Source organism: Pan troglodytes, chromosome 16 (genome assembly GCF_028858775.2).
Source record: "Pan troglodytes isolate AG18354 chromosome 16, NHGRI_mPanTro3-v2.0_pri, whole genome shotgun sequence".
NCBI classification, from domain to species: domain Eukaryota; kingdom Metazoa; phylum Chordata; class Mammalia; order Primates; family Hominidae; genus Pan; species Pan troglodytes.
The window spans coordinates 11,979,319-11,991,519 of record NC_072414.2 but is presented as its reverse complement, the minus strand read 5'-3'; the positions used below and the strand labels follow the sequence as shown (position 1 = coordinate 11,991,519).

The 12,201-nt window shown below is 37.3% G+C and overlaps 1 pseudogene; it reads right to left on the bottom strand.

Annotated features, from left to right (window-relative positions):
• The window catches only part of LOC104002214 (dexamethasone-induced protein-like), a 62,003-nt pseudogene that overhangs the window by 38,210 nt on the left and 11,592 nt on the right, over window positions 1-12,201 (bottom strand).

Here is a 12,201-nt window from a genome sequence, read left to right as displayed (position 1 = left end):
CATTTTAACAGAGTAAATGAAGTAGAAAATGAATTAAACTGCTTCCACAAATGAATGACCATGATAATAAGAAAACCACTGCCTAAATTTTCTTATAAATTCAAATTTGAGGTTTAACATGTTATCAAAGTATATAAATAATTAGAATCCTAGCGTATTTATTTCTTATACACAGCTCCAGCTATCTTTCAACTGCAATTAAATGTGTCCCTTTATTAAGTTAAGGCTGCCAGCGATGATCATTCAAACAAATGCTTTTTGTTTTGGGACCATTCTAGATGCTATGGACACAACTACTAACAAAAACAGTCTTTTCCTTCATTTGCAGACCAGAGAGGATTAAATAAATATGCAAAGGGGAGGATTAAACAAATACACAAAAATAGAATAATGTGGGTAGACAATGACAAAGATGGAGAAGAGGTGACATGAGACTAATGAAAAAGAGGTAATAGCCACGGAAATGAGAAGAAAGCCCTGCACAGAAGGAAATGCAAATGTCTAACAGTCCTGTGGCAGGCACAAGCTTGGCAGGATCAAAGGAAAGAAAAAAAGGCCACTCTGGCTGAAGCATAGTAAACAAAAGGCAGAACAGGAGATGAGGTCAAACAGAATGGCAGGAACGGCATCACCTAGGTTGTCAATACTTTGTCTTTCAGATCAGGAACTTACAAACTTTTTTGGTAAAGGACCAAACAGAAAATATTTTTGCCTCAGTAGGCCACAGTCTCTGTTGCAACTCTTTAACTCTGCTTTGCAGTGTGAAAGACAATGTGCAAATGAATGAGCGCAGCTATGTTTCAACAAAAATGTATTAACACTGAAATCTGAATTTTATATAATGCCCACATATTAAAACATTCGTTTGACTTTTTTTTAGCCATTTAAAAAATGAAGTAGAAAGCAGAGTTTGATATTTAAAAAATGTAAAACTCATTCCTGGCTCCCAGGCCATACAAAGAGAAGAGGCAGAGGATTCGGCCCACAAGCCACAGGTTCCTGACCCGAGTTTTAGATTTAAAACCCTCTGTGGCATTTAACAGCACCAAGTACAATATGAGACATAAGAAATGCCCTCAATGGGCCGGGCGCGGTGGCTCATGCCTGTAATCCCAGCACTTTGGGAGGCCAAGGCAGGCGGATCACGAGGTCAAGAGATCGAGACCATCCTGGGCAACATGGTGAAACCCTGTCTCTACTAAACATACAAAAATTAGCTGGGCATAGTAGCGCATGCCTACAGTCCCAGCTACTCGGGAGGCTGAGGCAGGAGAATTGCTTGAACCCAGGAGGCAGAGGTTGCAGTGAGCCAAGATTGCGCCACTGCACTCCAGCCTGGGTGACAGAGCGAGACTCCGTCTCAAAAAAAAGAAAGAAAGAAAGAAAGAAATGCCCTCAACGAAATCTTCTATTTTACTTTTATAACCTTGTCATTTTATTTTCAGAAAAGGCAAATAAGCAACTATGTCTACAGCAAGGAATGCAGAAACTTGATGCATTTACCCTACACTAAAGGTAACCTAGAGCAGTTTTTTGTCTCTTTATGTTAGGGACCACGGTACTCAGCACAGTTCTGGAATAGTAGGCCTTCAAAAAACACTTGGTGAGTAAATAAATAAACATATTCCAGCCATTCTCAACATGTCTATAAACTTTCTGTCATGAGAAATCAGGAGTAAAAGCTGTGTTTGCAGATCCTCCACTAGTCTGTGAATCCAAAAAAGGCACTCCTCTGGGAGGGCACACAGTTTTAAACAGTTCTCTTTACGCTCTACCTCTAAGGAGATAAAGGGCTTTTTTTTTTTCAAAGGTACCCCCTCCACTACTCCCAGCAGATGTAACACTTTGAGTATAATTGAACATCATCCTTGTGCAAAAAAATAGATGTTCCTTCCCCTGGCTAGACTCAGCCCCATATACATTAGGGCCAAGGCTTGGCCAGCCAACCACAGACCAGACTTCAGGCCACAGTAGATCATAGGCAACCAATCACAAGCAGTGATCCTAGGTATTTAATACAAAAATCTTTAAATACAAATGACCACTAGTCTGCAAAATTTTTCAGAGTATCTCAATATCTAAAATCAGATGCCCAAAGAGACTGAAAATAAGTAACTAGAAAGTAGGCTACTTCACAATAAAAGAAAAAACAGCCCTACCATCAAACTTGGACTTTTTAATAAAACATGTACATTGCATCACTCTAATCAGCAATAAAAAAACTGAGTTTTTATCATAAAAATTCTGGCTAAAATGCGTCATCAACTATTACGACAACCATCTGACATAGCTCTGATAAACCTGATGCTTGCCTTATTTGATTAAGGCACATGACAACCGAATATATAGAGAGTACTGAAATTTTTGTGGTTACCCCATCAAGAAATCTAGCTTCCAAAAAATTACTTCATATTGACTATAGAAGTTCCTTTCTCCTGTGTAACACAAGTAAGGATTAATAAAACTGATACAACTGAATAAAATATCAACAAATCAGTGCATACCAATGCAGATTTTGCTTAGCACAAACCATTTTTACTTTTCTACTGAAAGCAGAAGAATCAAAGGACAAAAGCCACATAATTCTGAGTCATGTACAAGACACCAAAAAGAATACAAAGAGAGTACTAAACAGAGATCTTTTTCTAAAATAAAAAAGGTACCAGAATGTATTGCTCTTCCAAGGGTCTACAGTTTCTTCTTCGGGTTCTTTGTTGCTCGCAGGTTAATCTTCTGACCACCTCCCTTTTCTCCGCTATGTCCTCAAAGCAACAACTCACATTCCCTGTTCCACTGGGTTCCCCCGTTAGATTCGGGTTCAATGCACATTCAACTACGTAGCCTTCTCTTCCCTTTGAGAGGTGCCTGGTACCTGTGCATTTACCCTACACTAAAGGTAACCCACAGCAGTTTTTTGTCTCTTTATGTTAGGGACCAAGGTACTCAGCACTGCTCTGGAATAGCAGGCCTTCAAACACTTGGTGAATAAATAAACAAACAAGCAGATTCCAGCCATTCTCAACATGTCTATAAACCTTCTGTCATGAGAAATGAGGAGTAAAGCTGTGTTTGCAGATCCTCTGTGCCTCGGATAACTCTCTAGACACAGCCACTACTCAGCCCTTCTCCGATCCTACACGTTTACTTTTTCTGCCTATCCACTCTGTTCTCATAATGTGCCAATCTCTTAAGAAGCCTCTGAAGAGAACTACTCCAAATTATTGAAATTTAAGTACTTCATCTAAATCCTCATAACATACTTCTATACTTTCCCTGTGACATTTTTAAACTTCTTCCCTATATTACAGTCATCCTTGTACATGACTAATATTCCACAATGGATCATAAATTGAGGGTAAAGCCTGTGTATAATTTGTATGTTAATTTTCCAATGTACCTACCGTAGTGCCTTACACAGAGCAGATATCCAGTAGGTCTTGGAATACATATATGAAATATATAAAATGCTTCTGTGGAAAGACAAATAAGAAACAAAACTCATACTTTTCAGAACTTACTATCCCAGGAAATTCACTTTTTTCAAGAAGTTTTCAGCAGTATTTCTTGCCCTTTGGCTTGTTTTCCTGTGCAGAGATTTGGGACCTCTATCTTTTCCTACTAACTTACCCTACCTCCCCGTGATAGGCCATTAAATTAGACTTGCACTTTCTCTTAGGACTTTCCAAATCAGATGCCCTACTATTCAATTTTCTCTTTCCTGGCATCAGTAGAAACACCATGACGGAGCTATCCATTTATTAACACGCACGCCTTGCCAATCTTCCCTTCAAAGGTCGTCCCAGGGAAACAAGGTGGAAGGGAGTAGAGAACAATGGAAGAAATAAAGAATTTGTGTATCTGGCCATACGCAGTCCTTTCATTTCAGGAAATTTCTATACTTCCAAGCTTCTCTCTTTTATAAAACCCAAATTAAATACTGTTGACCTATGAAGTATCTAAAATTTAGTTCAAAAAGGGGCATTCAATAAATGGAAGTGACTATTACAGGATAGTTAATATTAGTATAATTTCCTATTACACAGTCTATATACTACTTTAAATATAACAACCCCAATTTATTTCTGCATTTTTTTAAAGATGACAATAAGGAATTGGCAGTTCATTATATAAAATGGCTTGAATGTGGTTTTCTTAAGCAGATGACAACCCACATCAAAGTGCCCTTCTCACCTCACTGCCCTGCATGGTCTTTGCTGGATTAGCAGAAGGGATGGCAGCATTCAGCTCAGGCTCTGGCTTACACAAAAGCACGATGGGGTCACGATGAGATGGGTAACATTCTTTCACTTGTCCATCTGCTTGCACAGCTTTATCTAAAACTGTTCTAAAGCTGGTTCCCTCTGGGAGAAAATAAAAGTTTGCAGAGCACAGAAGTGATTCTAACAGCAACGTGTATGGGCTGGTTATATGTTGAGTTCTAGTCTCCAACTTTACTTATCTTCCCCTTCTCTAGACCCCAATTCACTTAATTATAAAAACACCTCCTAACAGTCTTTGCGTTCTCATTTTTGGAAAGATGACAAAATCACTTATAAAATCAAAAGCATAGCTATACCTTAAAATACATTTGGTGGTTACTATCTGCCAAATAAAAGCTAATTAATATTAATCTTTTCCTACAACTCATGAATGTAGGAAGAAATCATTCTCTCCAAAAATTGGTCCATTTATTTTAAAAGTATTCCTCTCTCGGCCGGGCGCGGTGGCTCACGCCTGTAATCCCAGCACTTTGGGAGGCCGAGGCGGGCGGATCACGAGGTCAGGAGATCGAGACCATCTTGGCTAACACGGTGAAACCCCGTCTCTACTAAAAATACAAAAAATTAGCCGGGCGTGGTAGCGGGCGCCTGTAGTCCCAGCTACTCGGGAGGCTGAGGCAGGAGAATGGCGTGAACCCGGGAGGCGGAGCTTGCAGTGAGCCGAGATCGCGCCACTGCACTCCAGCCTGGGCGACAGAGCGAGACTCCGTCTCAAAAAAAAAAAAAAAAAAGTATTCCTCTCTCAAAAGAGCAATGTGACTTAAAAAAAAAAAAAGATTTTTAGAAAAATCTCAATAATATACAAACTTTTTACAAAGACAAATAAAACTAATCTCCAGCCACCATGAAGACAGCATTTATCTCAGCAAGCACAAAATCTTCATAATCAAAGTCTTAAGAAGCATAAATTTGGCCTCAAAATAACTTAAAGCTCATTTTTTTTTACCACCCAGGATTCACTACTAAATGAAAAAAAAAATTACAAAGCCACAAATGTAATATGCTCTCATTTATGTTTTTAAAATATGCGCAGGGGCCAGGCATGGTGATTCAAGCCTGTAATCTCATCACTTTGGGAAGTGGAAGCAGGTGGATCACTTGAGCCCAGGAGTTCAAGACAAGCCAGGGCAACATGGTAAAACCCCATCTCTGCAAAAAATACAAAAATTAGCCAGGCGTGGTAGGCACATGTCTACGGTGTCAGCTACTCAGGAGGCTGAGGTAGAAGGACTGCCTGAGCCCTGGAGGTTGGGGCTGCAGCGAGCTGTGATCCTGCCACTGCACTCCAGCCTAAGTGACAGAGCGAAACCTTGTCTCAAAAAAAATAAATAAAATAAAATATGCACAGAGCTTGGAACATAGAATGAAAGTTGGAGGACCATTTTAACTTTTCCCTTTATACCGTTCTTAAGAATCTGTACTTCTGACAATTGGCAGATTACTTTTGTGAACTTTTTTAATCTTTATACTAAAACTGAGGAAAAACAGTTTCAGTAAAAACGAATTTACAACCGAGTCTAATTTAATCAAGTAAAAATGTGGGTCCAAATTGGGAATTTATTCAAATGAAGGTCATTTATACACATTTTTACCTGCTCTTAAAGGCTTATACAGTTCATTGGATGATGTCCTTTGCCAGCGTTCCTTAAATTTTGCTCATAAATCATTATCGGTTGCTTCTTCTTCATCCAACAACCTTAATGACTTTAAAAGGAAGCAAAAAGAACCCTGAAATGTCATTTCTGGATTAAAAAATTTAATGCATTTAATAAATGTTCATACACAATATAAGGGAGAATTTGGTGAGATGGGAATACTAGGTTAGAATATAAATCGACTTTTTTCTTGCAGACATCTAAGTTATAATGCATTTAACAAAAAGTCTTATAAATTTAAGGCTGAATTAGCTATCACCTTTCTCAGTAAAAAAAAAAAAAAAAAGGAAGAATACATAAGAGACTATTTACATCCATATATCAATTTGAAGAAAGTTTTAAGATTAAAATAGATAAATAGAAGCCATAAACAAAGGGGAAAAACTGATCAATTACATTAAAAAATAAAAGATTTAGACTTTCATTCCAATACAACAAACAGAAAATTATGTTTAATATATTTTTAAATGCCTTTTAATGTGTAGATAAGATGACAGGATAGTAGAGGGCCAGAAACACAAGAAAATACTAATCTACCAGTAGACACAGTGCTAGCACCAACAATATATGACAATCCCTGATAGCTTAGGACAAAGAATAGCAAACTTCTGTCAAACACCACAAAGTAAATATTTTAGGCTTTGTGGGCCACAGTCTATGGCACATAGAATTCTTCTTTTTGACAATGCTCTAAAAAAAATTAAAATTATCCTTAACTAGTGAACCACACAAAAGAAGGCCACAAGCCAGCACTGGCCCACCATCCATAGTTCACCAGCTGTGTAGTTCACCATTGACTTGCATTGTGAATTTAGAACATGAAAAGTCAACAAGAAACATAGGTAGGGACAATAAAAGGTGAGAGGTCAGATCAAAAGCACTCTCCACACTCAAACTGGTATACTTCCAAATAGATGATTCTCAGTGGATGAATTTTTAAAACAGAAAACTGCCCTACAGAAGAAAACATGCCTGTCTGGACCTTGGCTCTAAAGAAAAAAGAAGAAAAAAAAAAGAAGTATTATCTGAGATTCCTGATCAAAAGCCTGAACTTGGGACTAGAAACCACACTATTTGTGTGACACAAAGTCCTAAGATAAATTACTACTATAATTAAAAGATTATAAAAGAAAGGAAAAAACCTTAAGTTTGAGGAGGTGCCAGGTATATAATGCCTTTTTATGGCAGAAGCAAACACAAATTCTTTCTAGAATTCACCTTAAACCCAGATCTCAATGAATTCCCACAAATAAATTACAGGAAATATGAATGCACAATCAAAACTCACTGAACACTAAATGCAATTCAGTATTCTGTACTGGATCTTGGAACAGAAGGAGGAACATTGGTGGAATAACTGGTAAAATCGGAGTAATAATACTGTACCAATGTCAATTTCCTAGTTTTAACAAATGTGCCATGACCACGTAAGATTTTAACTTTCAGGGAAGCTAGGTGAAAAATATACAGGAACTTTCTACACTAAATTTGCAAAGTCTCTGTAAATCTGAAACTATTTTTTAAAGTTTTAAAAAACAGTAACAAAAAAACTGAACACAAGAGAAAACAAGCCACCATAAGCAAGAATCAGCAAAAATTACAAATCATAGAATCAAACCCACAGAAACTACAGACATTGGAATTATAAGATAAATAATAGAAAATAAATATATTTAATATATTTCAAGAAATTAGGGATAAATTAAAGGGTTTAACCTTCCAGGTTAAGACAAACTAAAAAGAAAAATCTTGCTACACGCTATGTATAAAATAAATCAATAATTACAAAGACTGAACAGTTTGTATGATAGTTGATTTCTCATAGTATACTAGTTTTACACAGTGGTCATTTGAGTTTCATTAACGTGTACTTACTTACCCTTAAGATAAAAATGAAACCCATTCTCACTCAACCAGAATTTCTCTTATGCTAAAGAGAAGGCTCTGGGCCACAGTAAATTCACCAAAGTGATGAATACTAACTACACTGTGAGCACTAGCATGAGGAAGTCTCCACTCCCAATCCCTGCTGGACATCAAGGGATCACAGTGTTTATACTTGAAAAGCAAATCTTATAAAACATACCTCATCTAGGATTTCTCTATTTCATTGCAGCAATTCAGGCAGTTCTTTAATCAACTGATCAACAGTCTGGATGCCTCCCTGTTCAATCACAGATCTGGATTTAGTCAATATAGACTGAGGTACAGTGTCTCCAGACACATCTTCAATTGCTGCTGGAAGATTAAGGGAAGCTAGCACCCTGAAAAAATGAGATACTATGTTATATTGAAGTCTAAAACAATTTAACTCATCAATATTTATTTTATTTAATTTAATCTTCTATAACCAAATCAACAGTAATGGAGTTAGCACCCAGAAAAACTGGATAAGCCCTATCAATGAAAAACAAAGCAAAGATTAACAGAAAAACAAAAAAATCAGTGATTGATACAATTAAACCAAAATCATTAAAAAATTAAGTTCACAATTCAGAATTAAAAGCCAAAAAATAGGCTGGTGCAGTGGCTCACACCTGTAATCCCAGCACTTGGGAGGCCAAGGCGGGCGGATCACCTGAGGTCAGGAATTCGAGACCAGCCTGGCCAACACAGTGAAACCCCATCTCTACTAAAAATACAAAAATTAGTCAGGCGTAGTGGTGAGCACCTATAATCCCAGCTACTTGGGAGGCTGAGTCACAAGAATCACCTGAAGCCAGGAGACGAAGGTTGCAGTGAGCCGAGATCTCACCACTGCACTCCAGCCTGGGCGACAGAGTAAGACTCCGTCTGGAAAAAAAAAAAAAAAGCCGAAAAATTATGACCGCATTAAAATATATTAGGTATCGTTGGCTTACAGTTCAAACTTCTTTCAGTCTAAGTAATTAAAAGTCAAAAATTCTATCCTAAAAAAGCAGTCTTTTATACTTTTGATTGTTACAGCATCTCTAACGAGTCAGAAACAATACACAAAATAGTTATTTTTTTCTTTTTTGCTCTCTTTCAACAGAATCAATAATTATAATTTCACATCATCTAGGCAAAATGTCAACAGAAGATAGATGATCTAAGTCTTCATGACAGAATCTTCATCTGTTCTCGGTTTTGTAGCACAATAACGATTCCTCAGTTATTTCATTTACATGATGGGGAAGGGAGGTACATATCCCTACCTACTATGTAAAGAAAAAAGGTAAATGAAATGATGGAATACAATGAACTCCTCAGAAAAGAAGCTCTGTAAAATCTCAGACTGCCTGTTTATCATATGCTAGAGTAAACTTACATTCCTTTCTTGTTCAAGAAAAATGATGGTAAAATCCATGCATTAATCAAAACTAAAAACATGAAAAGGCAAGCCAACCACGAGAGAAATACAGCTGGCCCCTGAACAACACAGATTTGAGCTACGTGAGTCCATGTATATGTGGACTTTCACCTCTTTCACCTTTGCCACCTCTAAGACAGCAAGACCAACCCTCCTTCCTCCTCTTCCTCAGCCTACTCAAACATGAAATAGACAAGGACGAAGACCTTTATGACGATCCACTTCCATTTAATCACAGTAAATATATTTTCTCTTCCTTATGATTTTCTTAATAGCATTTTTTCTCTAGCTTATTTATTATAAGAATATACTATACAATACATATACAAAATATGTGTTAATTGACTGTTTATGTTATCGGTAAGGCTTCTGGTCAACAGCAGGCTATTAGTAGTTAAGTTTTGGGGACTCAGAAGTTATATGCAGATTTGACTGTGCAGGGGGGTCAGCACCCATAACCCCTATGTTGTTCAGGGTAAACTATATTCTCAATTGTACGTATCTGACAAAGGACTTGCCTCCAAAATATGTAAAGAACTCTTTAAATATTAAGAAAACTCAAGTTTTAAAAACCGAGAAAAAGATTTCAATAGACACTTTACAGAAAAGATATGAATGGCTAGTAAGCACATGAAAAGCTGTTCAGTATCATTAGTAATTAGGAGAATGCAAATTAAATCACAGTGAGATTCTGCTACACACACACTAAAGCAGCTAAAACTAAAAAGACTGACGGTACCAAGTATTGGTGAGGATGCAGAACAACTGTATTTCTCAAACGGTGCAGATAGGATATAAAATGGAACAACCACTTTGGAAAACAACCTGGCAATTTCATGTAAAATTAAATATGCTAACCACACAACCTAACAATTCCACTCCTAAGTATTTACCCAAGAGAACTAAAATATGTCCACATGAAGATTTATACACGAATGTTCATAGAAACTGAAACGTCCATTAACAGGTGAAAGAGTTAACAAACTGCTCTATAACCATAAAATGGAATACTACTCCATAACCATAAAATGGAATACTGCTCAGCCATAGAAAAGACTCAAACTGATACACATAATATAGATGAATCTCAAAAACAGTAACTAAGTGAAAAAAAGCAAAACACATTCTAAGTATATACTGTACATACTGTAAGTACTGTATATGTATATGCTAGAATGATTACATGTATTTTAAATTGTATAAAAAGTAAAACTAAACTTAAGACAGGGAGCAGATCAATAGTGGCCAGGGGCCAGGAGAAGAAGGACTGGGAAAGGGGCATGAGAGAATTTTTTTAGGGTAACAGTAATGTTCTCTATCTTAATCATAGTGCCGGTTACATGGGTACATACATTTATCAAAACTAACTAAATAGCCAGGCATGGTGGCTCATGCCTGTAATCCCAGCACTTTGGGAGGTCAAGGCAAGAGGATCACTTGACCCCAGGAGTTCAAGACTAGGAGCCCAGGAGTTCAAGACCAGCCTGGGCAACAAAGCGAGATCTCGTCTCTATAAAAAAATGAAAAAATTAGCCAGGTGCGGTGGCTTGCACCTGTGGCCTCAGCTACACAGGAGGCTGAGGCAGGAGGATCACCTGAGCCCAGAAGGTTGAGACTGCAGTGAGCCATGTTTAATGTTTACACCACTGCACTCCAGCCTGGTGACAATAAGACCCTGTCCCAAAAAACAAAACAAAACCAACAAAAATATATATATACACACACACACATATATATATACACATATAATAATAATTGAACTGTGTACTTAGAATAGGTGTATTTTGTGTCTGCAAAATATACCTAAAATTTTTTTCAACCAATGAATTATTTTCTTAGTATTCAATCCATCAGAAACAAAAATTGGTTCAGAACACTAAACGTACCATGTATCTGAGTTCATTTCTACTTCTCATTTCCCCCAAATAAATATCTCTTAAAATACAAATTTTTAGTCAAATATCCTCACCTTGTTTCTATAATTTCTTCCAACTATATTTGCTAGAGCTTCATAAATACAGTGTCCACCAAAAATAGTTGTAAGTGTGTGTCTACATTTTCCATTTTATATACTCTTGGCATTTAGCTCTAAGCTCAGAAACTAAAATGTTCATAAACTAAAGAACAACCAAACGGAAAACTTTAGGCTCTAAAATTAAGCTCTACCTACCCATTTGCCAAAGTGGTGGCTTCTCTCATCTGAGCAATTGATCTCTTAACAAATCGGCTTTCCTCTGATCACAGGCAGCCAAAGACTGCTGTACTGACACAGGCACCATCTTCTCAAACAGATCTAAGATTAGGAAGAGAAATTACAACAAAATTTTAAGACAAAAACCCGAACTGTAAAAGTGACTATTCATGTTTTCTTTCCAATATTCACATATCTATACATATTTGATATTTAAAGATCAAAATATCAATAGTCTATTGACATTTAAAGATCAAAACTAAATCACTATTTAAAGCACAATGATAAAGAGAATTTTTAGATCACTACATTCACGGACAATGGTGACAATGAAAAGTTTCTTCTTTGAACTTAATTTTCTTTAACTTTTTCAGATGTGTTCATCACTGAGTTTGAGGGATCTTCAGTGACGCTGTTCATTTGTTGATTAAACTGAATGAGGGGCCGGGAGCAGTGGCTAAGGCCTGTAATCCCAGCACTTTGGGAGGCCGAGGCAGGCGGCTCACCTGAGGTCAGGAGTTCAAGACCAGTCTGGCCAACTTGGAGAAACCCCATCTCTACTAAAAATACAAAAATTAGCCAGTGTAATGGTAGGAGCCTGTAGTCCCAGCTACTGGGGAGGCTGAGGCAGAAGAATCATCTGAACCCAGGAGGCGGAGGTTGCAGTGAGCCGAGATTGCACCACTGCACTGCAGCCTGGGCAATAGAGCAAGACTCGGTCTCAAAAAAAAAAAAAATTGACTG